The 27,724-nt window shown below is 37.0% G+C and overlaps 1 pseudogene; it reads right to left on the bottom strand.

Moving 5' to 3' along the window:
* On the bottom strand, window positions 1–27,236 carry LOC113894778 (annotated as a pseudogene).
* Window positions 27,237–27,724: the final 488 nt, after the last annotated feature.

The raw sequence follows: 27,724 nt of genomic DNA, 5'->3' as shown, positions 1-27,724 counted from the left end.
TCACTGTTCCAACAGACAAACAAATGTGAACGGCTAAAACATTTTTAAAATGCACCCAGCTTATGCAGTCTCAAACAAAACTTGAATTTTCTGTACATACTCCTGTCAAATGAAGTTATTTCCTGTACACCACTCCTCTTGCAAACTGATCTTCTATTTCCTTTCATTTGACCTAGATCTGCTGTGAGACCTAGAGAAAGATCAGCATGGCTTGTGACTTCTCTCCCGGGACAGTGTTCTTTCTCTTCTCCTATCTCTAGAAAGGGACCTGCTCCGCCTGCGGGAGAAGCTTCTCAGTCTTGGAGATCTGCGTGGAGGTGGAGGACTCCTCCTCCGATAATCATCTCAAGGGCCACGACCCCAAGAAGGAGGTGCACCACGATTTTGACTTCCCTTTTCACCGTTGGATAGTTCCACCCTTCTCGGCAGCCACACAGTGTTCTCTCCCGTCTAGCTCTGGGACAGCATCAGCTGCATCTGGGGGGGGTCTTCAGATTCAACAAAAGCAAAGCCAGGACGGTTTCTAGCAACCCACACACTTCGGAGTGGTCCATAATAGCCAAAAGCTCGTTCCAATTCAGTCTTGTTACCATTGTTTCCAAGATTATCTACATAAAATTTACAGTCCAATCGACAGGAATCACGATGCGTTTTGAGATCTTAGGTTAGAAATGCGGAGGTTCAAATCCACAGAACTTAGGCTAGGTCTTCCCGGTCCCCTCCCGCCCGCGTTCCCAGATGCGCCCACACACCTGACGTCCACGAAATAGCCTACATTCTCTTTTTAAAACATTCTTTTCCATTATGGATCATCCCAGGAGACTGGATATAGCTCCCTGTGGTGTACCGTAGGACCTTGGTGTTTATCCATTCTAAATGTAATAATTTGCATCTGTCAACCCCAAATTCCCAGGCCAACTCTCTCCCTTTTCTCCTCTCCCTTGACAAGCACAAGTCTCATCTCTCTGCCTGTGAGTCTGTTTCTGTTTTGTAGACAGGTTCATTTGTGCCCTATTTTAGGTTCCACCTATAAGTGATATCATATGCTATTTGTCTTTCTCTTTCTGGCTTACTTCACTTAGTCTGATAATCTCTAATTGAATCCATGTTGTTGCAAATGGGCACTATTTTCTTCCTTTCTTCCTTTTTTATTTTATGGCTGAGTAGTTGTAAATATGTACCACATCTTCTTTATCCATTCATCTATCATTGGACATTTTGGTTGGTTTCATGTTTTGGCTACTATGAATAGTGCTGCTATTTTTTTTGAATTATAGTTTTGTCTGGATATATGCCATAGTATCTTTGAAACACAATAAAGCAAAGTGCAATGAAACAATGTATGTCTGTACCAAGAATAACCTCATTAACACTTTTGAGAACATAGTGAGATTTTACTAATTCAAACAACAGTAACATCATAATTCATACACTGAAATTAAATTTAAGTTGATATTATATATTTTTTGACATTCTTTGGCATTGCCTTTCTTTGGGTAATGAGTTTGAGTAAACTCTAGGAGTTTGCGATGGACAGGGATGCCTGGCATGCTGCAGTCCATGCCAGGTCACGACTGAGCAACTGAACTGAACTGAACATATTTTTTACAAAAGAACATACTTTAGAAACTAAACATATAAACCTGGCTCCAAAGAGCATTATAAAATATTTACCTTTACAACCACCTCTGGGTTGTTAAGTGCTCAGTCATGTCCGACTCTTTGCAACCCCATGGACTGCAGCACGCCAGGCTCCCCTGTCCATCACCAACTCCTGGAGCCTGCTCAAACTCATGTCCATTGACTCAGTGATGCCATCCAACCATTTTATCCTCTGTCGTCCCCTTCTCCTCCTACCTTCAGTCCTTCCCAGCATCAAGGTCTTTTCTAATAAGTCAGCTCTTCACATCAGGTGGACAAAGTATTGAACCTTCAGCTTCAGCATCAGTCCTTCCAATCAGTATTCAGGATTGATTTCCTTTAGGATTGACTGGTTTGATCTCCTTGCAGTCCAAGGGACTCTCAAGAGTCTTCTCTGACACCACAATTCAAAAGCATCAATTCTTTGACACTCAGTCTTCTTTACGGTCCAACTCACATCCATACATGACTACTGGAAAAACCATAGCTTTGACTAGATGGACCTTTGTCAGTAAAGTAATACCTCTGCTTTTTACTATGCTGTCTAGGTTTGACATAGCTTTTCTTCCAAGGAGCAAGTGTCTTTTAATTTCATGACTGCAGTCACCTTCTGCAATGATTTTGGAGCCCAAGAAAATGAAGTCTGTCACTGTTTCCATTGTTTCCCATCTATTTGCCATGAAGTGATGAGACTGGATGCCATCATCTTCGTTTTTTGAATGTTGAGTTTTAAGCCACCTTTTCACTCTCCTTCATCAAGAGGCTCTTTAGTTCCTCTTCTCTTTCTGCCAAAAGGGTGGTGTCATCTGCATATCTGAGGTTATTGATATTTCTTCCAGCAATCTTGATTCTAACTTGTGCTTCATTCAGCTGGCATTTTGCATGATGTACTCTGTATATAAGTATAATAAGCAGGGTGACAATATATGGCCTTGATGTACTGCTTTTCCAATTTGGAACCTGTCCATTTTTCCATATCTGGTTCTAACTGTTGCTTCTTGACCTGCATACAGGTTTCTGAGGAGATAGGTGAGGTGGTCTGGTATTCCCATATCTCTCAGAATTTTCCACAGTTTGTTGTGATCCATACAGTGAAAGGCTTTAGCATGGTCAATAAAGCAGAAGTAGATGTTTTTTCTGGAATTCTCTTGCTTTTTCTGTGAGCCAACGTATGTTGGCAATTTGATCTCTGGTTCCTCTGCCTTTTCTAAATCCAGCTTGAACATCTGGAAATTCTCATTTCACGCACTATTGATGGCTAGCTTGGAGAATTCTGAGCATTATTTTGCCTACATGTGAAATGAGTGCAATTGTGCAGTAACCACCTCTGTACAGACAGTTATATTTTGGCAGTTACCTCTGAAGCTGGCCACAGTAAATATTCAATAATTGTTTGCTGAAAGAATAAACATTTCAAGTTGTAGTCACAGAGCAGCTTAATCCATTACTGAAGCAGTGGATCTTCTATAATCCTCTACTCAATCTTGTACTTTGGTTATAAAAGTATGTTGCAGAGAATTAGACTATAAATCAGATGTTTTCACTACATCTAAATGCCTTCAGCAGGTTTGAATTAATGATTCTTCTGTTGATAGAAATAAGGAAATTTTAAGACTAGGATAATAAGAATCTATTGGCTAGTTCACAAGTAATGCTTTTTTATTTTTTTACCTTTTGACCTCTAATACCTATTCTTCCCACCCCCACCCCCACTTCTGACAATCACCAGTTGGTTCTCTGTATCTATGAACTGTTATGTTTATTTTTTAGATTTCACATATAAGAGATCAAAGAATATTTGTCTCTGACTTATTTCACTTAGCATAATGCCCTAAAGGTCCATCCATGTTGTTGCAAATGGCAAGTTTTTTTTTTCCATTTTTAAATTTGTTAAGCAATCTCAACATACTTGACACACATATTTGTTTATATATATACACCACATCTTCTTACCCATTCAGTTAGATTGTTCACATATCTTGGTGTTGTAAATAATGTTACAATGCACATGGAGTTGTGTTTCTTTCTGAATTAGTATTTTCATTTTCTTCTGATAATACCAAGAGGTGGAACTGCTGAACGGTATGGTAGTTATATTTTTAGTTTTTGAGAAAACTCCATACTTTTTTCAAAGTGACTGCACCAATTTGCATTCTCACCGACAGTTCAGAAGGGTTCCCTTTGCTCCACATCCTTGTGGACACTTGTTATTTCTTGTCTTTTGATAATAGCCAGTCTAGGGCATGTAAGGAGATATCCTACTGTGGTTTTGATTTGCATTTCCTTAATGATTAAAGAAGAGAGAATAGCAAGGAGAGATAAGAAAGCCTTCCTCAGCGATCAATGCAAAGAAATAGAGGAAAACAACAGAATGGGAAAGACTAGAGATCTCTTCAAGAAAATTAGAGATACCAAGGGAACATTTCATGCAAAGATGGGCTCGATAAAGGACAGAAATGGTATGGACCTAACAGAAGCAGAAGATATTAAGAAGAGGTGGCAAGAATACAAAGAAGAACTGTACAAAAAAGATCTTCACAACCAAGATAATCACAATGGTGTGATCACTCACCTAGAGCCAGACATCCTGGAATGTGAAGTCAAGTGGGCCTTAGAAAGCATCACTATGAACAAAGCTAGTGGAGGTGATGGAATTCCAGTTGAGCTCTTTCAAATCCTGGAAGATGATGCTGTGGAAGTGCTGTACTCAATATGCCAGCTAATTTGGAAAACTCAGCAGTGGCCACAGGACTAGAAAAGGTCAGTTTTCATTCCAATCCCAAAGAAAGGCAATGCCAAAGAATGCTCAAACTACTGCACAATTGCACTCATCTCACAGGCTAGTAAAGTAATGCTCAAAATTTTCCAAGCCAGGCTTCAGCAATACGTGAACCGTGAACTTCCAGATGCTCAAGCTCATTTTAGAAAAGGCAGAGGAACCAGAGATCAAATTGCCAACATCCGCTGGATCATGGAAAAAGCAAGAGAGTTCCAGAGAAACATCTATTTCTACTTTATTGACTATGCCAAAGCCTTTGACTGTGTGGATCACAATAAACTGTGGAAAATTCTGAAAGAGATGGCAATACCAGACCACCTGACCTGCTTCTTGAGAAACCTATATGCAGGTCAGGAAGCAACAGTTAGAACTGGACATGGAACAACAGACTGGTTCCAAATAGGAAAAGGAGTACGTCAAGGCTGTATATTGTCACCCTGCTAATTTAACTTCTATGCAGAGTACATCATGAGAAACGATGGATTGGAAGAAACACAAGCTGAAATCAAGATTGCCGGGAGAAATATCAATAACCTCAGATATACAGATGACACCACCCTTATGGCAGAAAGTGAAGAGGAACTAAAATCCTCTTGATGAAAGTGAAAGTGGAGAGTGAAAAAGTTGGCTTTAGAGCTCAACATTCAGAAAACGAAGATCATGGCATCTGATCCCATCACTTCATGGGAAAGAGATGGGGAAACAGTGGAAACAGTGTCAGACTTTATTTTTTGGGGCTCCAAAATCACTGCAGATGGTGATTGCTGCCATGAAATTAAAAGGCATTTACTCCTTGGAAGGAAAGTTATGACCAACCTAGATAGCATATTGAAAAGCAGAGATATTACTTTGCCAACAAAGGTCCGTCTAGTCAAGGCTATGGTTTTTCCAGTGGTCATGTATGGATGTGAGAGTTGGACTGTGAAGAAAGCTGAGCACTGAAGAATTGATGCTTTTGAACTGTGGTGTTGGAGAATACTCTTGAGAGTCCCTTGGACTGCAAGGAGATCCAACCAGTTCATCCTAATGAAGACCAGTCCTGGGTGTTCTTTGGAAGGACTGATGCTGAAGCTGAAACTCCAATACTTTGGCCACCTCATGCGAAGAGTTGACTCATTGGAAAAGACCCTGATGCTGGGAGGGATTGGGGGCAGAAGGAGAAGGGGATAACAGAGGATGAAATGGCTGGATGGCATCACCAACTCGATGGACTTGAGTTTGAGTGAACTCCGGGAGTTGGTGATGGACAGGGAGGCCTGGAGTGCTGTGATTCATGGGATGGCAAAGAGTCGTACACAATTGAGCGACTGAATTGAACTGAACTGAACATTTGTTGTAAAGTTAGTTTGGTGGTACTGAATTCTCTTAACTTTGCTTGTCTGAAAAGCTTTTGATTTCCCCATCAATTTTGAATGAGGTCCTTTCCAGATAGAGTAATCTTGGTTGTAGATTTTTCCCTTTCAGTACTTGATATATATCCTACCATTCCCTTCTGGCCTGCAGAGTTTCTCCTGAAAGATCAGCTGTTAAACATATGGGGTCTCTCTTGTATGTTACTTGTGCTTTTCCGTTGCTGCTTTAATATTCTTTATTTGTGTTTAATGTTTGTTAGTTTGATTAGTATATGTCTTGTGGCATGTTTCTCCTTGGGTTTATCCTGTATGGGACTCTTTGCACCTCTTGGACTTGATTGACTATTTCCTTTTTCATGTTGGGGAAATTTTCAACTATAGTCTCTTCAAAAATTTGCTCATACCCTTTCTTTTTTTCTTCTTCTGGGACCCCTATAATTCAAATGTTGGTGTGTTTGATATTGTCCCAGAGGTCTCTGAGACTATCCTCAGTTCTTTTCATTCTTTTTACTTTATTCTGCTTTTCAGAAGCTATTTCCACCATTTTATCTTCCATCTCACTGATTCATTCTTCTGCTTCAGATATTCTGCTATTGATTCCTTGTAGAGTATTTTTGGGAGAAGGCAATGGCACCCCACTCCAGTACTCTTGCCTGGAAAATCTCATGGACGGAGGAGCCTGGTGGGCTGCAGTCCATGGGGTCGTGAAGAGTCGGACACGACTGAGCGATTTCCCTTTCACTTTCATGCATTGGGGAAGGAAATGGCCACCCACTCCAGTGTTCTTGCTTGGAGAAACCCAGGGACGGGGGAGCCTGGTGGGCTGCCGTCTATGGGGTCGCACAGAGTCGGATATGACTGAAGTGACATAGCAGCAGCAACAGCGTATTTTTAATTTCAGTAATTGTGTTGTTTGACTCTGTATGTCTATTCTTTAATTCTTCTAGGTCTTTGTTAATTGATTCTTGCATTTTCTCCATTCTGTTTTCAAGAGTTTTGATCATCTTTACCATCCTTATTCTGAATTCTTTTTCAGGTAGTTTGCCTGTTTCCTATTCATTTATTTGGCCTTCTGTGTTTCAAGTTTGTTTCTTCATTTGTGCAGTATTTCTCTGCCTTTTCATTATTATTTTTTTAAATTTATTGTATTTGAGGTCTCCTTTTCCCAGGCTTCAAGGTTGAATTCTTTCTTCCTTTTGGTTTCTGCCCTCCTAAGTTTGGTGCAGTGGTTTGTGTAAGCTTCATATAGGGTGAGATTTATGCTAAGTTTTTTTTTTTCCCCCCCACTGTAAGGATGAGTAAGGTGGTAATCCTGTCTGCTGCTAATTCTGTTTGTATTTTTGTTTTGTTCATTTTTTGGATGAGGCATCCTGCACAGGGTGCTACTGGTGGTTGGGTGATTCTGGGTCATGTATTCAAGTGGTTTCCTTTGTGTGACTTCTCACTATTTGATACTCCCTAGGGTTAGTTCTCTGGTAGTCTAGGGTCTTGGAGTCAGTGCTCCCAATCCAAAGATTCAGGGCTTGATCTCTGGTCAGGAACAAAATTCCACAAGTGTTTTGTTATGTCATTAAGTGAGATAACACATGGCCAAAAATGAGAAACCAAAGATGAATCCCAGACTAATGGCAGTTACATAATCAGCAAATAATAATTAAAATCATGGACTATACACATACACAGATACATCCATAAGCAAAATCAAAACAGTCCAACAAAAATAAAGTACAGTCCAACAAAAATAAAGTACAATAGAGTGACCTGGCGAACAAAGGAAACCAAAAATTATATCTATCATTTAAGAACAAAACTAACTAAAGCACAAACTGGAAAACAAAACTAAAGCAAGGTGCCAAGTTTGGAATAAAGCAATGAAAACAAAATTAACATATGTTGAGAGGAAAGGTAAGAAAGAAAAGAAAGAAAGAATAGATATGCAAAGCTAAATAGAGATAGATAAAGAAGATTTATATACATTAAAGATAACTGCAAGGGGAAAAGAACAGTAGGAAAAGCAAGCAAAGTAATAAAAGCAGAAAAAACAATAATAGGTTTTAAAAAATTAAAAAAAGGAAAAAAAAGGAAGAGGAAAGGAAAAAAAAAGGAAAACTCCACATAACTGCAAAAGCCCAATGTAGAGGCAAAAGTTTATAACAGCAATAAAAAGTGTGATTGGAAGAGAAAAAGAAAAATCTCAAAAGCTTAATTAGATTTCATAGCACCAATAAAATTGAAAACTACAATAGATGTTGGCAATTTGATCTCTGATTCCTCTGCCTTTTCTAAATCCAGTTTGAACATCTGGAAGTTCACAGTTCACATACTGTTGAAGCCTGGCTTGGAGAATTTTGAGCATTACTTTATTAGCATGTGAGATGAGTGTAATTGTGCAGTAGTTTGAGCATTCTTTGGCATTGCCTTTCTTTGGGATTGGAATGAAAACTGACCTTTTCCAGTCCTGTGGCCACTGCTGACTTTTCCAAATTTGCTGGCATATTGTTTCACAGCATCATCTTTTAGGATTTGAAATAGTTCAACTGGAATTCTATCACCTCCACTAGCTTTGTTCATAGTGATGCTTCCCAAGGCCCACCTGACTTTGTATTCCAGGATGTCTGGCTCTAGGTGAGTGATCACACCACTGTGGTTATCTGGGTCATGAAGATCTTTTTTGTATTGTTCTTCCGTGTATTCTTGCCACCTCTTCTTAATATCTTCTGCTTCTGTTAGGTCTATACCATTTCTGGCCTTTATTTTGCCCATCTTTGCATGAAAACTTCCCTTGGTATTTCTAATTTTCTTGAAGAGATCTCTAGTCTTTCCCATTCTGTTGTTTTCATCTATTTCAATCAAACACAGGCCCCCACATTGAAAGTGCTGCGTCTTAACCACTGGACTGCCAGGAAATTCCCTAGTTTTCAATATGTAAGCTTTTCACCTTCTGGTTAAATTTGTTCCTGAGAACTTTGTTCTTTTTGATATAAATGAGATTGTTTTCTTTATTTCTCTTTATGTTTGTTTATTTGTGTACAGGAACACACCAAATTTTTGCATATTGATTTTATATCCTGCAGCTTTACTGATTTTGTTTATTAGCTCTAACAGTTTTTGATGGCATCTTTAGGGCTTTTTGTGTATAACATCTTGTCATGTGCAAGTGACAGGTTTACTTCTTCCTTTCCAATTTGGATGTCTTTTATTTCTTTTTCTCACCTAATTACTCTGTGTAGGATTTCCTATACTGTGTTGAAAATAACTGGTGACAGTGAACACCTTTGTCTTGTTTCTCATCTTAGAGGAAAGACTTTCAGCTTTTCACCATTGAGTATGATGTTAAAGGTCCATCTAGTCAAGGCTCTCGTTTTTCCAGTGGTCATGTATGGATGTGAGATTTGGACTGTGAAGAAAGCTGAGCGCTGAAGAATTGATGCTTTTGAACTGTGGTGTTGGAGAAGACTCTTGAGAGTCCCTTGGACTGCAAGGAGATCCAACCAGTCCATCCTAAAGGAGATCAGTCCTGGGTGTTCATTGGAAGGACTGATGTTGAAGCTGAAACTCCAATACTTTGGCCACCTCATGTGAAGAGTTGACTCATTTGAAAAGACCCTGATGCTGGGAGAGTTTGGGGGCAGGAGGAGAAGGGGACGACAGAGGATGAGATGGCTGGATGGCATCACTGACTTGATGGACATGAGTTTGGGTGAGCTCCATGAGTTGGTGATGGACAGGGATGCCTGGTGTGCTGCGATTCATGGGGTCGCAAAGTGTCAGACACGACTGAGCAACTGAACTGAACTGGTGATGTTAGCTGTGGGTTTGTCATGTACAGCCTTTATTATGTTGAGGTACATTCCTTCTATTCTCATTTGTTTAGAGATTTTTTTTGTACATGGATGTTGACTTTTGTCAAATGCTTTTTTTGTTGTTGTTTCAGTTTAGATAATCATAATTTTTATTCTTCATTTTGTTAATGCGGTATATCACATTGACTTCATTGCAGATAATGAATGATACTTACACCCCTGGAAAAAATCCTACTTGATCATGGTGTATGATCCTTAAAATGTATTGTTGAAATCAGTTTGCTAATATTTTGTTGAAGATTTTTGCATCTACATCCATCAATAATGCTGCTGCTGCTAAGTCACTTCAGTCGTGTCCAACTCTATGCGACCCCGTAGACGGCAGCCCACCAGGCTCCCCCGTCCCTGGGATTCTCCACGCAAGAACACTGGAGTGGGTTGCCATTTCCTTCTCCAATGCATGAAAGTGAAAAGTGAAAGTGAAATCACTCAGTCATGTCCAACTCGTAGCGACCCAATGGACTGCAGCCCACCAGGCTCCTCCGTCCATGGGATTTTCCAGGCAAGAGTACTGGAGTGGGGTGCCATTGTCTTCTCTGATCCATCAATAATATTGACCTATAATTTCTTTCCTTCGGTATCCTGTCTGGTGTTGGTATCAGGGTAATGCTGACCTCTTTAAATGAGTTTGAAAGAGCTTTCTCCTTTTCTGTTTTTGAAGAGTTTGAGAGGGATTGGTTTAATTCTCTTCTGAATGTTTAGTAGAATTCATCAGTGAAGTTTTAAACTTTGTTTTGCTGGGAGGTTTTTAATTCCTGACTCAGTTTCATTACCAGTTAATTGGGCTGTTTAGATTTTCTCTTCCACTATGATTCAGTCTTGATAGGTTGTATGTTTTTTAGAAATTCTTCCATTTCTTCTACGTTGTCCAATTTGTTGGCATGCTACTGTTTATAGTAGTCTCTTATGATCCTTTGTATTTCTGTGGTATCAGTTGTAATATCTCCCTTTCATTTCTGATTTTAATTAGTCCTCTTTTTTCTTTACTTTTTGAATCTTAAGCATGTAAAAATCAAGAAAGAAAATGTAGTTAGAGCTGATTAATTCCAGTGGTAGCACAATGATAAGAGATCTCTAGGAATTCCTGTAGCTCTGACCCACTCTAGGGTTGTTTCTTAGCTCCTATCTGTTCCTGAAGCTGTTTTACAAATGTGCCATTAAATTTATGACTTATCTTTTCAACAAATTCGCCTACTTGCTTAATTTACCTTGAATTCATTTTGTTGCTTGCAGCCATGCTTGTATTCATAATTTTCACTATTTTAGAATATTTTCGTAGGATAGATTTGATAGCATTGGGATTATTGAAATAGTAAAATTTCTTGATGGTTTTCTGGCCTTTTATATAAATACCTTTTGTTGTGATTGCAGAGGCCAAACTAAATAGAAAAACTTTTCTTACTTCTGCAGTGATATGAACATTCTGATAACACAGGAAATGGCAAAAGTAATTGCTTTCATTACAGTCTATGCAATTTAGAAGAAGAAAAGGGAATTACTTTTTTAATCATTTGCACACATTTCTGTGGTAATAGACAGCTGTTGTTTTAACTTTTCTAATGAGATCATTGTAACTGGGTCCATTAGTAAGATGAGTTACCAATAAACCTAAGATGCTTCATACCAAAGACAGACTTGTGCATGTGCATGAATGTGTGGGGTGACTGTGTTGGGAGAGATGGAAGGGGTCTGAAAAATGAAGGGTAGAATGGAAAAGAGAGAGAAAAGAGATATACTGGAAATGTGCAGGCCATAGATATATTAACCAGTTTGCCTCTCAGGCATGCATAAAATAAAGGCTCCAATTCTAAGACTGACTGATGGTAATGATTCTTTCCAACCTAACTTGTTCCTTCTATAAATTAAAAAAAATTTTTTTCTGTTACTATGTATTTAAATTCATTACTCTGCTTTGAAGTTCCAGTTACCAATAGTGAATACAGTTGTGGATCTTAATAAACATTTGTTTAAAATCTATTCTAATTCCATTCCCTCATTTACCTTTGGGAACTTCTGTTAAGCACTATGACGAATGCCTAAGAGTTGCTGGGGGAAAAAAGCCAGACTAAATTTGACCGTGGTCATCTTATTCTTTGTAGCCTTGCCCCTCATAAAGACTAACGTTTATCTTTGAATCATTGAGAATTCTTAGCTTCAGAATTCTTACTTTCAGAAGACAAAGTACCCTTTGTCTAAGGGTAATTTTTATGGTGTGGGACATTTAACTTAACTTATTAAGAGTAAAGCAAATGAAGTCTGTATTAAATGGAAAACATATTTGTGACTTTCCATGAAGGTCAGGGCAACCACATTCTAAAATCATCAGCAATGCTGCTTGGTTTAAAGAGTTAGGTCTATTTCACATTTTTTTAAGACAAAATTTTTTAATTTACTTGGAAAGAAAAAGATACATGTTTTGTAACGTAGGCTTTGAGATTCACACTTCTTTTCTGTACAGACACAGCTCAAGATTTGACACACTCAGTATTTCAAGATATTATTTATATGTGTAATCTAAAATATGACACAAGTGAACATATCCATAAACCAAAACAACTCACAAATACTTTGGAGGATAATAAAAATATGACACTAGCAATTTTTAAAATTGGGCTTATTTACAAAATTTTCAATATTTTCTATGTTATTTCTGTTGTATCAGATCTGAAACAATCTTCACATTTTATTCACACAATAGTCATTCATTCAAATAAGGCATTAATTGAGCACCTACTATATACAAGACAGTGAATAAAGCAGAGAATGAAAGAAATGACCTGCTCTCATGACGCTAATACTCTCATGAAGGATGGAATTTAAAATAAAAACATATAAATATATTATAAACCAAGTGATAAATGTTATGAAAAGAAAATAAAGCAAGACAGTAACAACAGTGATGCCTGTGCTATTGTGCAAAATTTGCTCAGGATCGTCATTGACACAGTTTATAGTCTCCTTCTGGAAATCAACTTAACTTAAGGCTCAGCTAGTAATTCCAAGTGCCTAAATCCTTCAAAGAATCTACCATATCTAATATTTAATGCACACACACATTTCTTAGAAAAGAGATTTTCATATGTGACCTGATGAACTATATATCAAAGTACAATGGTATTTGGTAATATGTGAATAATGAAACGAGGTTAACCAAATATGTTTTACTTTTTGAAATACTGAACGTCCTTTACCTGTAAGCAAATTGTGTTGTTAAATTTTATTTTTAAATATGTATTTGAATCTCTGAATACATTTTCCCATAGAAACAATATTAACTATAAAAATATATGTCCAAGCCTGTTATTCAGCTGAAGTACAGTTTATTGAAATAGTAGAAAATAATATTGCCTCCAATTACAGTAACTGAATAAAGTAGAAAATCTATATAAGAGAATCCGAATCTTTTTCTTGAAGGATGACACTGTAGAAAATTATGTTCATTAAGAGGAAAACAGAGAGAACATGAACAGAACATTGAGGGGACTAAAGGGCATGAAAACTTTATAGGTTTCTGGAATTGGTTATTTTTTATATATAATTTTATTTTAAAGTTATAATTTTCTTTAATTTCTAAGAAACCATGTCATTTAGCACTACTCATATTCAAGTCATAATTAGACCTGACTTTTTTCCCCCTCTCACAAATTAAGAAGAGACAAAAAGAGGGTAGGACTTCTCTTAGTTTTAGAAATAATCAAAGAGGCGAAAAAAAACCCAAAAACTTATTTATAAGAATATTATATTTTAGCTTTATTTAAAATTGCATGGTTGGAAATAAACTCAATTTCCAACAGCAGGAAAATGGTAAAGAAATTTAGACTTGGAATATATTGAATCCACCAAAAGGAAAGTTTCTGAAGAATATTTAATGAAGTAGGAAAAAAAAAAGTTCATTGGAGGATAAAAGCTAGTAACAAGACTGTATACTGCTGTAAGATTTTCCTATAAACTTTTCAACCAAAGATTTGAAATTATTATCCCTGGGTGTAGAGTGATTAGTATTTTAAAGATTTTTTTTTTCATTTTTTATTTCTATGATCTGTATTGTTGATTTTTGCATTTTTGAAGGTATTTTTCAGAGTCTGATTTGCATATGAGGAAAAGTAAATAAGGAAAGGGTTTTAGAATAACTGTTAAGCATATTTTAAAGATTTAGTGGGAAAAATAATACTCTTAAGAAAGAAACAACTGGAAAATATCTGTTTTTACTTAATTCTTCCCTAAGTGAAAGAAACAGCCTGATGGTAAAGACACTCTGGGCAGAAAGTCGTGGTGGCCCCAGATTTCATGACCTTTGTAACAGGCTCCTATGTTAAATTCCTCCTATTGAGCCACCTGGTGTGGACCCTGTTTTCCTGATTGGATCCTGACTAATAGTGGTACTTTTCTTCTAAGAAGAAGTACTAAGAAGCGGTACTCCCTCAATAACAAAAATCTGATGTGTGAACAAACATGCCTTGTTGTGCACTGATCACTTATCTGTGTCTCTCTTCCTCTGCACCCAAACCCAGCCCCACTGTGCCTTTGCACAATGCCTCTTCCTTGCATCTACTGCTGGCCATCCCCAGCAACAACCAGTGGCCCCAAGGTGAAATCTGAACTTAGATCAAAGGAGTTTGAATCTCTTTCACAAAGAAGATTACGGAGGAAGAATCCTCACTTAAACGTTATCCTAGACTCACAGACTTAGAGAACAAACTTATGGTTGCCAGGGGGCAGAATGCAGGGAAGGGATAGTTAGGGAGCTTGGGATAGACATGTCCACACTGCTATATTTAAAATGATAACCAACAAGGTCCTACTGCATGGCACATGGAACTCTGCTCAATGTTATGTGGCAGCTTGGATGGAAGGGGAGTTTGGGGGACAATGTGCTCAGTCATTTCCAACTCTATGCCACCATATGGGACTGTAGCCCACCAGGCTCCTCTGTCCATGGGATTTTTTCAGGCAAGAATACTGGAGTGGGTTTCCATTTCCTCCTCCAGGGGATCTTCTCCACCCAGGGACTGAACCCATGTCTCCTTTGTCTCCTGCATGGCAGGTAGATTCTTTACAACTAAGCCACTGGAAAAGCCCATGGATACATGTATATGGATGGCTGAGTTCCCTCACTGTTTACCTGAAAGTATCACAATGTTGTTAATCAGCTATACCCCAGTACAACATAGAAAGTTTTAAAAAAAGTTCTCCAAAGCTTCACAGTAAGAGCAGTGTGCTCCAAAATACAGCGCCTGTTCTTACACGTACTGTCAGTGTCACAGGTAATCAAGACCATCTGATCTGGGTTCTGCGCTTCTGCTGGGCAGCAAAAATCTTTACTGGCATTCTAACATTAAATGAGCCCCACTGAATTGCAGGAATCAAAAGAAAATTGTCATGCATTTCCTTGTATTTGAAGTTCCTTTAAATGAGCCTCAGGAAGAAGCAAACTTTTTTTTTTTTTTAATCATGTGGGTGGTTTCTCAAAAATGTCAAAGATTCAATAGATTGCTTTGTTCAAAACACTGAGATAGAAACATAGTTTCCCCTGTGATTCTTTCTCTTATTATCTTTCTAAATTGAAAAGAAAGAAAATACAATCAGATCAGATCAGTCGCTCAGTCGTGTCAGACTCTTTGCAACCCCATGAATCGCAGCACGCCAGGCCTCCCTGTCCATCACCAACTCCCGGAGTTCACTGAGACTCATGTCTATCGAGTCAGTGATGCCATCCAGCCATCTCATCCTCTGTCGTCCCCTTCTCCTGCCCCCAGTCCCTCCCAGCATCAGGGTCTTTTCCAATGAATCAACTCTTCGCATGAGGTGGCCAAAGTACTGGAGTTTCAGCTTTAGCATCATTCCTTCCAAAGAAATCCCAGGGCTGATCTCCTTCAGTATGGACTGGTTGGATCTCCTTGCAGTCCAAGGGACTCTCAAGAGTCTTCTCCAACACCACAGTTCAAAAGCATCAATTCTTCAGTGCTCAGCTTTCTTCACAGTCCAACTCTCACATCCATACATGACCACAGGAAAAACCATAGCCTTGACTAGACAAATCTTTGTTGGCAAAGTAATGTCTCTGCTTTTGAATATGCTATCTAGGTTGGTCATAACTTTCCTCCAATAGTAAAAATTAATTAAAGATAAAAGTTTCAAAGCAGTCTGCTTCATTCTGTCCCACCAGTACACAGAGCATGAAGTATTTCACTGGGTGGAGCAGTGTGAGAAAATGGAATTCACAGCCACACTTGATCTAAAATACATTGCTGCCTCTAGGCTGTATCTTTCCTTTTATACTCCTCGTGGTGGAAAATCAACAACTACATTGATGTCAAAATGGTGTAGAACCAGATAGGATAATTTCCAGAATCAAAACCCCGAAAGTGTATTTGCATCTTCGAGCTAGACCATCACCGACTCAATGGACGTGAGTCTGAGTGAACTCCGGGAGTTGGTGATGGACAAGGAGGCCTGGCGTGCTGCGATTCATGGGGTCGCAAAGAGTCCGACACGACTGAACGACTGAACCGAACTGAACTGAAAGCAATAGTAGGCTTTGTCTCGGTGAACACGAGCAACAGAACCTCTTCCTTGAGAGAATGTTGATCTATGTAAAATGCAGATAAACATCAACAAGAGGCAGGCTGGACATCCATTGTCTCATTAGAGCTGCTGCTGATTCTTTTAGAATTTTAACTCTTTATAATTTCCCTCAAGGTTTCTCAAACTTTAATTCACTGAAGATTGAACTGATTATGTCAGTAGCAAAACACTGTTAAATTGTGTTATCATAAACTTGGAGATTGTTTCCAAAGAACTTGCATTTTTATGTAGGCAGTTACATCTTCCATTTAGTCATCCAGAAAAGCGTTTTCCCATTTTCATTTTCTGTGAGGTAGGTGCATTACTGTTCCAGTTTTACGGAAGACGTTTGGAACAGGTCAGTGACTTAGTGAAGGTTGCGTGGGAGGTGAAGGACCTACTAACCCTAGGATCTGTGGAGGTTTATCTGCTGCTTCACTTTAGAGTCTTACAGTGTTGCACCACTTTATTATCCAGGTGGCAATTAAATCTTTTTAAAAAACATATTTATTTGTCCTTATAATAAATTCCTAAAACGCAGAAGTAGAATTCAGAGGGCCCTCGCAGTTGAATTGCATAAAGCCCCATCACTCCAAGATAATTGTGGTTATATTTTGCACATTTCCTTCCAGTGTCTTAGGACCTTATGTTTTACATATCATATAGAAAAATATAATGAAGTCTGATTTTTCACTGTAAAAGCAATATAGAAAGTTAGAAAAGCTATAGTGTATAAAGAACAAATCAGCAAAAAATTCAAAACAATTGGGTTAGTGACAAAATTTTCTTGTGCTTGTGCTAAGTCACTTCAGTTATGTCCTTCTCTTTGTGACCCCATGGACTATAGCCTATGAGGCTCCTCTGTCCATGGGATCCTCCAGGCAAGATACTGGAGTGGGTTCCCATGACCCCCTCCAGGGAATCTTCCCAACCCAGGGATCAAACCCACGTCTCTTATGTCTCATGTATTGGTAGGCAGGTTCTTTACCACTAGCACCACCTAGAAAGCCTAAATAAAATTTACTATCAATTGAAATTAACTTAATCAGTTTTATTAATTTCTAATTTGCTACATTTTCTTAACCACATTTAAAAAGTAATATTACACATAAAATTAATACTAACAGGCTATAAAAACCATATATAACTTTCCACAAACTTTTTTTCCTGAATAGCAAAAAATTGCAACCACTTGAAAGATTGATCGAATTGTTTAAAATGTATGAAATCATCTCACATAAATTGAGAAACATGTCACAGATCTATTTGTATGACAACTTTGTATATTAAAAGATATTGACTAGAGATAGAAAACAAATTAGAAATAAAAAGGGAAAAACACTTCGATTTATCCAACTTCAATACAGGTTACTACCACCAGTTTATAGTCTTCAAAGTTGGCATATATTGTTCCAAACAACACACTTAAAGGTAGTAGGATAGGTCTACTCTTATCTTAGAAAAAACCCTAGTTTCTGAGGGGGTTAATAATATATTTTGAGAAAAAATGAAGTAAGTGCATATGGCCAAACACATTTGAAAAGAGTGTATATTGCTCATCTGAGAAAAGGTATGTGTTACTATTTCCTCCTGGAAACATACGAATAATAGCAGTATATTAAAGACTTAGAAATCAAGCATCGAGTGTAACTTTATCTCAGAATTTCTCACATTTATTTGATAAAGAGATTCATCTTTCCCCCGCCCCTCCAAATACTTACGAATATCTCACAAAGATATCCTGAAGAATGCACTTTGGAAAGTGCAGACAGATAGTCATTACCTATTCAGGGTTTCATCCAGTTATCTTGGACACTGAAAGGTTGAGCAGTTTGTGAATCATTGCTCTCAAATAGCCTTGTCTCACCTGCAGTGTAGTCCCCTACTACCCACCCCATTATTATTTCTAGGTGTCCTGTCCTGCTTGCCTATCACCTTTCTGTGTCTGCCGCATTACCAGCATCCTTAAAAACTATTAAATCTAGACACATATTGACATCGTAATTCCAAATGTAAATCATTATACTAGTAGTAATAGTAGTTGGAGAAGGCAATGGCAACCCACTCCAGTACTCTTGCCTGGAAAATCCCATGGACGGAGGAGCCTGGTGGGCTTCAGTCCATGGGGTCAGGAAGAGTCAGACACGACTGAGCGACTTCACTTTCACTTTTCACTTTCATGCATTGGAGAAGGAAATGGCAACCCACTCCAGTGTTCTTGCCTGGAGAATCCCAGGGACGGGGGAGCCTGGTGGGCTGCGATCTATGGGGTCGCACAGAGTCGGACACGACTTAGCAGCGGCAGCAGTAGTAGTAGTAAAAAGTCCCCAGAGATTTTCCGAGTCTTCCCTACTCTTTGAAGGGCCATACAACTTACCATCTTTTATTCCTTCTTTCTGTATAAAAGAGGAGGTCTCACTATGTTCTAATTTAATCTTACCTCTAGAGGCTGGGAAAGAAATTATTTCTTTTAGAAAATTTAAAGGCATTAATTCAGAGCTTTCCAATCTGGTTGGTTGCTGGAACACAGAGTTATTAAATGTGTAGGAAATAGCTCCCCCTTCAGCTCCAGGATGGTGGGGCAGGACTTACAGGGCAGGGAGTTGCCTCTGGCTACAAGTGGCTTCACATAACTTTCTCAGGTGCCTTATAAATGTTATCATATTTTACTTTACCAAGGACTTTCCTGGTGGACCAGGTGGTAAAGAAATCTGTATGCAATGTGGAAAACTTGGGTTCAATCCCTGGGTTAGGAAGATCCTCTGGAGAAGGGCATGGCAACCCACTCCAGTATTCATGCCTGGAGAATTCCATGGACAGAGGAGCCTGGTAGACTACAATCCATGGGGTCACAAAGAGTCAGACACGACTGAGTGACTAACACACATAAGGCATGAAAAACATCTGAAAGAGGAACATTAATATGCTAAGAACTTTTGTACACTGACCCACTTTCCAGTTAGAAAAGGACATGAAATATTAAATAAGAATCACAAAATTGTGGAACAATAAGACATGCATAAGTATATATATAAATATAAGTATATACTTCTATAACATTATTAGAAACATTTTTGACAAGCTCCAAGACATTTTAGTAGAGATATTTGCTATGATTAAAGAATATTATTTAAAATATTAATAATGAAAATCATATTACTTCTAAAATGTGAGTGATAGGAAAAGATGGTTATAGCAAACATTTTCTATTAAAACATGCATGAGGTTGGGCCATCAAAAAATAGTGCCTTTGAATATTTAGCACATAGAATTTAACCTTCATTTAATTATATAGTTCACGTTGCTATGATTTATTAAGTACAATATGGACAAAAGTGATATACTATCCAGAAGACTTTAAAGAGTTTTAAGATTAATACCGAGAATACCAAAGCAATTGAAAAATGCAATATGCTAAGCATGGCAGAGCAGCATCCACAAGCTATAATCTGTAGTATATTGTTCACATGAGAATTAATGATAGGGAAAATTTTATTGATGAATAAAAAGTTTAGTCAATGAGTATGTGCAATGAGATAATACCATCGAACAAAACAAACTGATGCTTTTTAAGCTACTGCATGACAGATTACATGAAACTCAACAAAAGGCAAACATTTCAGAGTATTTTGTATTTTCCAGATTTACAGGGCAATTCTCTCTGAATATTAAATAGTCACATTTTCAAATGTTCATTCCTTTCCTAGATTGATTGATTGCTGGATGCTAATTTCAAACTAATTTCTAACACTTTCAGTGGAGAAATGTATTTAAAGCAAAGATTTATGCTAGTCAGATATCCATCTGTCTTCTACATAAGGCCATTCAAATCCTCCCAGAATCTGTTTTAAAATATGTGCATCCTTTTGCTGGGAACATTACTTACTCCTCTCCCAAATTAGGACAAATGCTAATTATTCATGAGTCAGATGGCTCTCAAATACACAGATTTCATTTTCTACTTTTATTATAAAGTCCATGAAATGCTCCTCTCGTTTTATTTCATCATTCTTTCCCCTTCGTCCTACCCATTCTCATTTACATTGTCCTTCCCATCAGAGATGTTTACATCAGTATATTCTATATATGTCCTTAGGCATCCAAAGCTATAGCCCTGAGAAATAATATTAACTTTCTATGTGTGTGTTTTGAATGTACATAAATTGTTTTGCCCTATTATAATTCATTCTATATTTCTAAGATCTATCCATATTCTGTAACTTAAAATGATTAACTACTTACTGCTGTACTGTATTTCATTGCATGTATTTATCATGATAATCCATTTCCCTAGGGACAGATATCAAGGCTTCTTATAACTTTCTGCTAACACAAATAATGCAATGACATTATCGTCATAAATGTTTCCTTAAAAACTTGTACACAGTGTAAACCCAGATGAAGGAATGATATGTATACAGAATATATGGATAATTAATTTCACTCAATATTATCAGTTTGCTCTCCCAACAGTGCATAAAGTATCTCATGACTCCTCATTCTAACCAACATTTGGTATTAGCTGACTTTTAAATTTTTCCCAATACTAGGTTGACTTCATCTGAATTTTTCTGACTTCATGTGAAGTTAAGCATCTCTTCATGTCCATATAGGCTATTTAGACTACTTCTTCCATTAATAGTCTATTTTTACTCCTTGTCGAGTTTTTGTTTCCTTGAAGATATTAGTAGTTCTTTATATATTCTATTTGTTAATAATCATTTTTCAGTTTTAAATCATGTATACCTGTGGCGGATTCATTTTGATATTTGGCAAAACTAATACAATTATGTAAAGTTTAAAAATAAAATAAAATTTTTTAAAAAAAGGCAGGAAAAATAAATAAATATAAATAAATTTTGAAAACATCTTTTAATCTTCCACAAGTTTGTCTATCATATCCTCTTTGTAGAGAAATCTTTCATTTTAATATGAAAGATTTCTATATTAAGTTATATATGAATTAAAATTCGTATGCCATCTACACTTTTTTTTTGGCTGTGCTGGGTCTTCGTTGCGGTGCTTGGACGCGCTGTGGTGTTGCAGCCCAAGGGTTTAGTTGTCTTGTGGTGTGGGATCCTAGCTCCTCGACCAGGGATCACACCCAAGTCCCCTGCATTGGAAGCCAGATTCTTAACCTCTGGACCACCAGGGAAGCGCCTTACTTATTCTTAAAGTTTATAATTTTTTAGTCTTGTTTAAACATTCTTTCCTATCCCAAGTTCACAAGGACAGCCTCATATATTTTTTTTCAGCCTCATATATTTTATTACTTTATATATTGCCTTATATAATTAGGTTTTTAATATATTTGGAATTAATTCTGTAAGAATCTAAATACACTTTTACCTATATATTGAGTAAGTTACCAAATAATCTCTCTTTTTTGATTTGTGATGCTGATTTCTGCTACCTTCTCATATATACCAGGCGCTTATTCATTGCTTTTCTATTTGTCGCATCTGTTTTTTAAATCTGTTTCGGTACTAGTACCATACTGTTTTTATTGCTTTGGTTTTATAAAATATTTTAATATATCCAATAAAACAAATTCCCTTTCTTTAGTCCATTATTCTTCCATTCACAGAAACTAATATTCTGTTTTCTCACAAAACCCTGCTAAAATTTTCATCAAAACTGCATTGAATTTATAAGTTCATTTATGGAGAATGATATTTTTTTACAGTGTAGTTTTTCGCATCCATGAACATGTTACTTTTATCTTTTTACCTAAATCTTATTGTATGTAATTTAATAAAATTTGAAAAGTACTTTGTAAAGGACTAGTACTTCTTCATTAAGTTATCTTATGTACTTTGTAGTTTTTGTTGCTAATGTAAGTGAAGTCGTATTCTCCATGCTTATTTCTGGTTGGTTGCTGCTGATGCAGAAAAGTGTCTTGATATTTACATTAAATGTAAATGGATTAGTACAAGTAAAATATGTATATAGTTTCTTATATAGTACCTAGTACACACTTACATATTACTTAGTATGTTGCCTATTATTGATCTTTCACCTATGCAATCTTTCGGAACTCTATTAGTTCTAATAGTTTGTCTATTGATTCACTTAGGTCTTCAAATAGAAGATCTAATGATCTACAGTGACAGAGTAATTTATTCTACCCAATCCTTACACCTCCTGGTTTTTTCTTGTCTTCTTATATTGACCAAAATCTCCTCATTATGGGAGCTGTAATAGCAAGACTCTCTTCCCTGTTCCTAATCCTATATCATAATGTTTCATAGGTTTTTGTTAAAAGCTTTTATTAAGTTAAATTTTCTTTAATTCCTTATTTTTAACACTTAAAAATATCATAAATAGGTTTTAAACTTTATCAAATATTAATTATGCTTATGTTGAAGTAGTTTTTCCCCTATAGGTCACTAATGAACTAAATTGTATTGATAGCTTTTCTGGTGATGAACCCCCTTACATTTCTGAAATGAAATTGACATCACCGTGTTTTGTTTATAAAAACACGTTGAACTCAACTAATATTTATTTAGGATTTCACATTTTTTTCATAGTGAAATGGGCTAATAGATTCTTTTCTTGTCCTTTCCCAATCCATTATTGATCTGAAGATTATAATTAATAAGTTAATTAACTTGAGACCTAAAACGAGGTGCACTCCTTTCCCTCATTTTCTTTTTTCTGCAACACTTTATATCAAGTGGAATCATCTTTACTTTGAAAGTTCTGAAACTCAAAATACTATCTGATTCTGTGGATTTATTTTTCAATCTGATTCTAACTCTTGTAACATGCAGAAACTGAAAGTAAAATCTACTTGTTTCAAATTCTCTGACAGTTTTCTGAATGTGATTTAAGGTCTGGTAATAAGATTCACTTTCTGCCATAAGGTTGGTGTCATCTGCATACCTGAGGTTATTGATATTTCTCCCGGCAATCTTGATTCCAGTTTGTGTTTCTTCCAGTCCAGCGTTTCTCATGATGTACTCTGCATAGAAGTTAAATAAACAGGGTGACAATATACAGCCTTGACGAACTCCTTTCCTATTTGGAACCAGTCTGTTGTTCCATGTCCAGTTCTAACTGTTGCTTCCTGACCTGCATACAAATTTCTCAAGAGGCACACCACCCTTATGGCAGAAAGTGAACAGGAACTCAAAAGCCTCTTGATGAAAGTGAAAGTGGAGAGTGAAAAAGTTGGCTCAAAGCTCAACATTCAGAAAACCAAGATCATGGCATCTGGTCCCACCACTTCATGGGAGATAGATGAGGAAACAGTGGAAACAGTGTCAGACTTTATTTTTCTGGGCTCCAAAATCACTACAGATGGTGACTGCAGCCATAAAATTAAAAGACGCTTACTCCTTGGAAGGAAAGTTATGACCAACCTAGATAGCATATTCAAAAACAGAGACATTACTTTGCCAACAAAGGTTCATCTAGTCAAGGCTATGGTTTTTCCTGTGGTCATGTATGGATGTGAGAGTTGGACTGTGAAGAAGGCTGAGCACCGAAGAATTGATGCTTTTGAACTGTGGTGTTGGAGAAGACTCTTGAGAGTCCCTTGGACTGCAAGGAGATCCAACCAGTCCATTCTGAAGGAGATCAGCCCTGGGATTTCTTTGGAAGGAATGATGCTAAAGCTGAAACTCCAGTACTTTGGCCACCTCATGAGAAGAGTTGACTCATTGGAAAAGAGTCTAATGCTGGGAGGGATTGGGGGCAGGAGGAGAAGGGGACGACAGAGGATGAGATGGCTGGATGGCATCACTGACTCAATGGACATGAGTTTGAGTAAATTCCGGGAGTTGGTGATGGACAGGGAGGCCTGGCGTGCTGCGATTCATGGGGTTGCAAAGAGTCGGACATGACTGAGCGACTGATCTGATCTTATCTGATCTAGGTTGGTCATAACTTTGCTTCCAAGGAGTAAGCGTCTTTTAATATCATGGCTGCAGTCACCATCTGCAGTGATTTTGGAGCCCAGAAAAATAAAGTCTGACACTGTTCCCACTGTTTCCCCATCTATTTCCCATGAAGTGATGGGACTGGATGCCATGATCTTCGTTTTCTGAATGTTGAGCTTTAAGCCAACTTTTTCACTCTCCACTTTCACTTTCATCAAGAGGCTTTTTAGTTCCTCTTCACTTTCTGCCATAAGGGTGGTGTCAACTGCATATCTGAGGTTATTGATATTTCTCCCGGCAATCTTGATTCCAGCTTGTGTTTCTTCCAGTCCAGCATTTCTCATGATGTACTCTGCATAGAAGTTAAATAAACAGGGTGACAATATACAGCCTTGACGTACTCCTTTTCCTATTTGGAACCAGTCTGTTGTTCCATGTCCAGTTCTAACTGTTGCTTCATGACCTGCATACAAATTTCTCAAGAGGCAGGTCAGGTGGTCTGGTATTGCCATCTCTTTCAGAATTTTCCACAGTTTATTGTGATCCCCACAGTTAAAGGCTTTGGCATAGTCAATAAAGCAGAAATAGATGTTTTTCTGGAACTCTCTTGCTTTTTCCATGATCCAGCGGATGTTGGCAAGTTGATCTCTGGTTTCTCTGCCTTTTGTAAAACCAGCTTGAACATCAGGAAGTTCACGGTTAATTATATAGTATACTGTATATTATTATACAGATATTAATATATTATATAATACATATTATTTTATATATATATTATATTATATACTACATAAAATTATATATAATATATACTATATATTAAATAATATATTATATATTCTTATATATAATATTAATTATATAATGTTATAATACAATATATAACATTATAATATTAACATATAACATTATATTAATATATAACATTAATTATAACAAGTACTTGTTAATATATATTATATATAATAATATAAATTGTATATTTTATAATATGTATTAAATAAAATATATACATTGTATATTATTATATATTATATATAAATAGATATAATGCTGCTACTGAGTCACTTCAGTCATGTCCGACTCTGTGTAACCCCATAGACAGCAGCCCACCAGGCTCCCCCATCCCTGGGATTCTCCAGGCAAGAGTACTGGAGTGGGTTGCCATTGCCTTCTCCAATATAATGTTATTGTATAATATATATTACATACTTATCTAATATACAATAATATATTTAATATCTACTTATAATTATGTAAAATATATTATATATTGTTATATATGATTTAATATAAATTATATTATATTTATTTATTACTTTATTTAGATTATTTATATAATAATTGTGTAGATTATTGTATATATTATATCATGATATAATATAATATCCATATATTAAAGTATATAATAATATATAATATACTACATTATTAATATATATTTCTATGATACTATATATTAATATAATACTATATAATATATATGTTATACAATTATATAATATAAAATTATATTATATTTTATATTATAATTATAATTTTATATTATATAAAATTAAATTATAATTTTATATTACATAATTGTATAATGATTTTTTGAAGACTTATTCAAGTTTTTTCAGAAGGATGACTTAAAATCTCCAGCTTAAATTAATTTCTCTCAATAGTTCTTTCTGCTTCCTTATATAATTGAAATTGGATAAGGAGATGGCAACCCACTCCGGTGTTCTTGCCTGGAGAATCCCAGGGACGGGGGAGCCTGGTGGGCTGCCGTCTATGGGATCGCACAGAGTCGGATACGACTGAAGTGACTTAGCAATATAATTTAAAGTTATGTTGTCTGTTGCTGAAATGTTCATATTATATTACTATAGTTTATTGGTATACTGTTATTCTAAAAGTTACTTTTAACTTCAAATTCTATTTTTCTATCATGGCTTCTTTTAAAGGAGATAGTTCCACATTTACCTGATATCCCTTTTTCTTAACATATACCCTTTTATGCACACATTTGAGGTAAGTTACTGAATTTTTTCCCTCCCCCAACATAAAGCCACAGGTCTTGCTTACAAACACTGTAACATCTACATTGTAAGTATATAGCTTCATAGAGACAGATGAGATTACATAATCATTCTGAGTCAGACACAAAATCTACATTCTTCCCCCAACATGTTCCGGGTACAAGCTTAGTTTCCAGGTTAGCAGTTCTAATGAATCGTGGAGCCCATCAAAAGGTAAACGGGCGAAACAAGAGGTAGTTATGCTATCTGGGCTATGTGCTTTTAGAAGAGGAGCAGAGGTCCTACTCAGCAATACTTGTCTATGGAACGTTTGGTTTCTCTGTTGCCCGGTTGTACTTGGCCAAGCACTTAGATTGGAACAGGGAGGGCCTTGTGCTGTCCGTGTTGACAGCAGTAACATCTCAGTATCTTCGGATTATGGGAAACCATGAGAATTCATCTTTTGGACTGAACCAAATAGCACACCTGAAAACACTCAGCTTCAGAGCTGGTCTGATTCACTGTGAGCAGAAGGCAATGGCATGATTTCTCATCATAGCCTTGGAAATTTTCTTGGGGCTGGTCACTATGAGATCTACTCCTACCACCTGGAAAATAGCATGCTAGGGAACTTTTTTTTCAAGTTTCCTAGCCATCCTTATGAAAAGGATGTTAAATAGACAACAGCATCACGCCACCAAAGCATCCTTGATGAAAAACTTGCACATGTTTGATAACTAGTCAGATAAGATACCAGCTAGAGTTCATCAGTCAGTTCAGTTCAGTCGCTCAGTCGTGTCCGACTCTTTGCGACCCCATGAATCACAAGACGCCAAGCCTCCCTGTCCATCACCAACTCCCGGAGTTCACCCAGACTCACGTCCATTGAGTCATAAAAGACTTGAAATCCAGGTCATATCTCCAACACTGGAAGAACCAGAGGTACTTTCATCTCTGTCAACAACTTTATCCACGTATGCAGCCTTTGCAATGATGATCTTTAACAGGACCAGGGCTTCATTATCCTCAAGGGTGTTTAGAGGAAAACCTCTCATGCCCCTTATTGGTGCATCTTTCTTTATTCCTCCTTGATGAAGTTCTTTTGTTTTGTTAGACCTCAACTCTAGTGCATTATCTGAAGTTTGCATCACTTCAGAAGTTTCAGAAGTGTTGTGAAACACTGCATTGTGAGCTTGTTGTTATTCTTGATCACACTGAAAACGAACTGACTAGGTGACATCTGAGTGGCCAGATTAGTTAATAATGAGATGGGAGAGAGAGGCCCCCCCACCCCTTTGACAGTTTCAGCTGTTCCAACTAAGGGGAATACTTAGTTTGACAATATTTCTATTTAAATTCCTTCTCAGTGCCAATTTGTCATCAGTTTGTCAACTCCCTTTACATAACACGCAGTCCCTTGTTTACTAGGCAGTTCCAGTAGTTTAGCTTATGTGTTTGACAGCTTTGGTGGCCCTTTTTTTCATTGTTTCCCAGAACTCGAGGGCCATATATATATACACACACACACTGATTGACATGCTATTAGAAGAGCTCTGAAGAGAAATTTTTAGATGGAAAGCTTAACCTCAACACGACGTTTCTAGGACACTTTGGCAATGATCTTGACAATGGATAT

The sequence above is a fragment of the Bos indicus x Bos taurus genome, chromosome 6 (assembly GCF_003369695.1).
Source record: "Bos indicus x Bos taurus breed Angus x Brahman F1 hybrid chromosome 6, Bos_hybrid_MaternalHap_v2.0, whole genome shotgun sequence".
In the NCBI taxonomy this organism is placed as follows: Eukaryota; Metazoa; Chordata; class Mammalia; order Artiodactyla; family Bovidae; genus Bos; species Bos indicus x Bos taurus.
The sequence above is the reverse complement of the archived record's forward strand: the minus strand, read 5'-3'. Positions and strand labels throughout refer to the sequence as shown.